This window comes from Trachypithecus francoisi, unplaced genomic scaffold (genome assembly GCF_009764315.1).
Source record: "Trachypithecus francoisi isolate TF-2019V2 unplaced genomic scaffold, Tfra_2.0 Contig01333, whole genome shotgun sequence".
Lineage (NCBI taxonomy): Eukaryota > Metazoa > Chordata > Mammalia > Primates > Cercopithecidae > Trachypithecus > Trachypithecus francoisi.
The window spans coordinates 1,579-5,818 of NW_022681352.1; the positions used below are offsets into that span (position 1 = coordinate 1,579).

Here is a 4,240-nt window from a genome sequence, read left to right on the forward strand (position 1 = left end):
AAACCATTAGCTGAACGCACATTTCAGCACAACCAAAGTTCTGCTTTCATCAGCAGCACGGGCGTCTCTGGAGAGGATTTCAATGGGGACTACAAGGCGCACGATGGTGGTAAGAGGTTTCATGCCGGCTGTTCTCCAAGGTGCATCACAGACACACCACTAACCTCGAAGACACTCCTTTGTAACGAGATGACGAGAGACGAGAGAGGAGAGACGATGTGGACAGAAGACTGTAAATATATGGAAAGGAGAAACAATGCAAGGAAAGAATCTTATCAGTTATGCCTTTTACACTCTCAGAAAAAACCGATTTCTCTTTTGGGATGATTAAATAAGAAAATGACATTTCTGGATTTTTTTTGTTTTGGTTTTGTTTTTTTTTTTTTTTTTTTTTTTTTTTTACATTTTTCTTTCTGAGACAAAGTCGTGGCTCTGTCGCCAAGACGGGAGTACAGTGGAGCAATCACAGCTCACTGTAGCCTGAAATGTTCTTCCCACCTCGCACTGCAGAGTAGCATGGACCACAGGCACGCACCACCATACCCAGCTAATTTTTCTGTTGTTATAGAGCCACGGCCGAGCAGCACCCAGCTCATGCGCTCCACCCACCCCACAGAGGACCACGGAGGCCCCAGCACGCTCTGTCCACTGGGCAAGACACCAGAAACAGCCACAATTAGAGGTTCTGCCACCCGCCCCGCTGCCGTAATTACCTGCTGTGATCTGAAGTCTCATTGGTTGGGAAGGTGATCTCACAGCTCCCCTGCCGTAATTACCTGCTGTGATCTGAAATCGCATTGGTTGGGAAGGTGACCTCACTGCTCAAACACTCCCTGCAAACAACATAAAAAATCCAAAAACCCCTCTTAAAGAATGTTTACTATAACCTCAAAACAAGACCCATCCTGAGACCAGGGAAGATACACACGCACATCTGACATCTGGTGGGTGTTAGTGACCGACACCACGGCTTCTGTGTGGCGTGTGAAGCCGGAGGCCTGTCATGGTGACTCAGGCTGGGGTCTGAATAAGGGTCTTCCAAGCAACTAGGCAACCAGGACGCACACCCCAAAACCCAAGTCCCCACACTCATGTACCTGCCAGAAATGCTGCGTGGCCATCGACACCAGATGTGAACCAAGACCTATCTGTGTCCTGTGGCCCTCACAACATCAGTACATGCCTGGGCCCCACACAGGCCTACACGGCACCCTGCTCGCCTCCAGTGGGGCTCTTCTCCTGCCAAGGGGGGTGGCCCTGAAGTCCGTTGACATTTCCAAAGCTCTACAAAGTCGTCCTTCCTCCTGCTTGTTCAGAAGGCCGAAAGCCCTGAAAACACCAGTGAGAATTGACATAGCCTCTTAAGGCAGCTCAAACACCTACACACAGGAACGCTGGACCACTCTGCACCAGAGAGCAGCTGATAACACACTGGGCTAAGCAGAAGGCACAGACGTCACATCCAGAAGCCAGTGACGCTCACGTTTGCATTCCAGGAGCCACCCACGTGAGTCCCTCCAAAGCTTCCAAGTCCTACTTGATTGTTTTCATCGTATCTCTATAACATCAGATATATTATATCTCGTGGTATCTATGAGATTGCCTCTACTTTTATGAGCACTTATGTTTCCTGAGTTACACCATGGGATGAAACTGTTCCAATAAACCCAGCATAAGCTGAAAATATCCTAAATAGAAAGTGCATTTGACACAATAGTTTCAACTTACAACGGGTTCATCCAGAGGCAGCCCATCTCGGGCCGAACAATGCACTGAGTGTGAGTAGTTCACACCATCACAAGGTTGAAAAACAATCACAAATGTAACCATTGTGAGCCAGGGACCATCTGTATTGGGGCTCCTGTCTTCAGAGACAACAGAAACCTCTTAGACAAGAATCACAATTTATAATCTTCAAAATGTTAAATAAAAATTAGTTTAACAATCTACAGGTTCAAACAAAGCCAAAGTAGGCCCACAAGGCCGTTTGTGCTATTCGCTAAGACACGACTCTAATAACCCTCACCACAGCCCCTCAGGGTGGGTCCCAGAGGCAGCTGAGGCTTGTGGCTACAGACACTAACGAAACCAAAATCAGAGTACACAGGTGCAGTCAAGTCATATGACTTCTCCACTAAAATATGCACAAATGTTCATCAGCAAATCTGATCTTTGCTTTACCTCCCTCCCATGACCTAAAAAGGAGTCCACCACACACACACACCCCACTTCAAAAACATAATTCACACTTGCATTCAATTCTGGGCATTTGAAATAGACCTAATGGGGGGATTAAACCTCTCCTCCAACCCATTGCTTAGTCTTCTTAAAGGATGAAGGATTTTACATAACACAAGTCAGCATATAAAACAACTTGTATAGAAACAGACTTTCAAGTGGTCCTCATTATAGTCATTCAATATGCAAAGGACCCAACACACAGCACAACGTCTATTAGATGATTAATTTGTTCCCCTCAAAATCCTAATATCTACAGAGAAAAAATACCCTATACACATTTTATCATTCTTTACCAGTATAGTCATACAAAGGAGTATCATGAAAGCAAAAGAACATTTGGTTTGACTCGCAGTTCTAAATTTAATATAAAATTGCTAAAACCACCAAGACAAACATGACTATGAAATATTTAACGATCTTCACCTAAATTCAAGTCACCATTCAACCACCAATACCTCTGCTCTCCTTATAGGAATTTTCCAAAAGTAAATTCTGGAATTAACAGGACACATTTTTCTGGTGATAGAAATCAGGAAGAAATTGGTTGAAGGCTGTTCCTTGGCTGTCAAACTTTTTCTCAATAATATTTTGTAAAATAAAAGCATCAAACAGATCTTTACATTAACTTACAATCTATCAAGCAATACTGGAGGAAGCTTTAAATAGCCACATTCTGTCAGGGCTGACTAACGTTAAATGAGCATCAGTCTCATGTCTTGCAGCATCCACAGTTTGTCTTCTCAAAACCACTTAAGATTTCATAATTAACTCAATTAAACAATGTAAGTCATCTCGATCTCTGACATGAAGGGGTAATTTTCCCCCCAAAATAGTACCTCTTTCCTTGACATGATTTCATCTGTGGTTAGAGTATATAACAGGATTTCTTTCCTTCTTAGAAAATAAAATATACACCTTTCCAATATGAAAAACACTAACTGATAACACTTTTGACCTGGTTAAGCTGTAGCATTTTTTTTTTAAGTTAAAAAAAGAACCTAACTGCATCTTTAGACCTTATGTGAGGCAGTGTCCAGGGTCACTGGAACCCCCGCTTGGTCAGTGCAGCCAGGTGCCAATTAAAGACAGAAACCCAAGCGTTCACTTAAAGCTAGTGGTTCATCCTAGTGGAAGCCATGGGCACAAAGGAATGCGGCGTTCCACGGAGGGCTTTGGGGATAGGCTGCTTGAGAACAACGAAATGGCTCACATCCCCTGAGTATAAAGCCAGTGACTGCTCCCAGCTTCAATGCAGCACCATCCATAGCAGCCAAGGTATGGAATCACCTGAGTGCCTGTCAACAGGGGATGAAGGGAATGCGGCCCGAACATACACAGGAGCAGTACTCCACCACACGGCGGAGAGCCCTGTCATCCGCGGCAGCATGGATGGAGCTGGAGGACATTACATTAAGCAAATGAGCCAAGCAAAGAAACAGCGCATGTTCTCACTCATAAGCAGGAGCTGAGAGCAGATCTCATGGAGGCCAAGAGTAGGTGGTCAACAGGGCCCAGCAGAGCCCACTCATAAGCAGGATGGGCAGAGGCTGGTAATGGGCACAAACACACATAACCAGCACAAGGAAAAGAAAATGTTTCAAGTGAAAGATCCCAAGTACCCAGATTTCATCAATATAGGGGTGAATCAAGATATCACATGCACTCTGAATATATGTACATATATTATATATCACCAAAAACAAAAATGACAGAACCATTTGCAAAGCACGTGCAGGAGACGAATGGGAAGCCTGACATGGTGTGACTGTGTCCCCAACCAAATCTCATGCTGAACTGTAACCCCGTGTTGGAGGTGGTCCCTTGTGGGAGGCGATTGACTCATGGCAGTGGGTTCTAATGGTTTAGCACAATCCCAAGTGCTGTCCTCATGACAGTTCTGCTGAGATCTGGTTGTTTGGAGGTGCATGGCACCTTCCCCTTCCAGCCATGTGAAGGCATGCCTGCCTCCCCTTCACCTTCCACCCTGATCGTAAGTTTC

At 44.9% G+C, this 4,240-nt stretch overlaps 1 long non-coding RNA gene across 1 annotated transcript; it reads right to left on the reverse strand.

Annotated features, from left to right (window-relative positions):
• Nucleotides 1-368: 368 nt before the first annotated feature.
• On the reverse strand, nucleotides 369-1,229 carry LOC117091559. Its single transcript, XR_004440454.1, has 2 exons — nucleotides 1,098-1,229; nucleotides 369-833 (listed from the first exon to the last, which is right to left on the reverse strand). It is a non-coding gene; the product is annotated as an uncharacterized LOC117091559 (long non-coding RNA).
• Nucleotides 1,230-4,240: the final 3,011 nt, after the last annotated feature.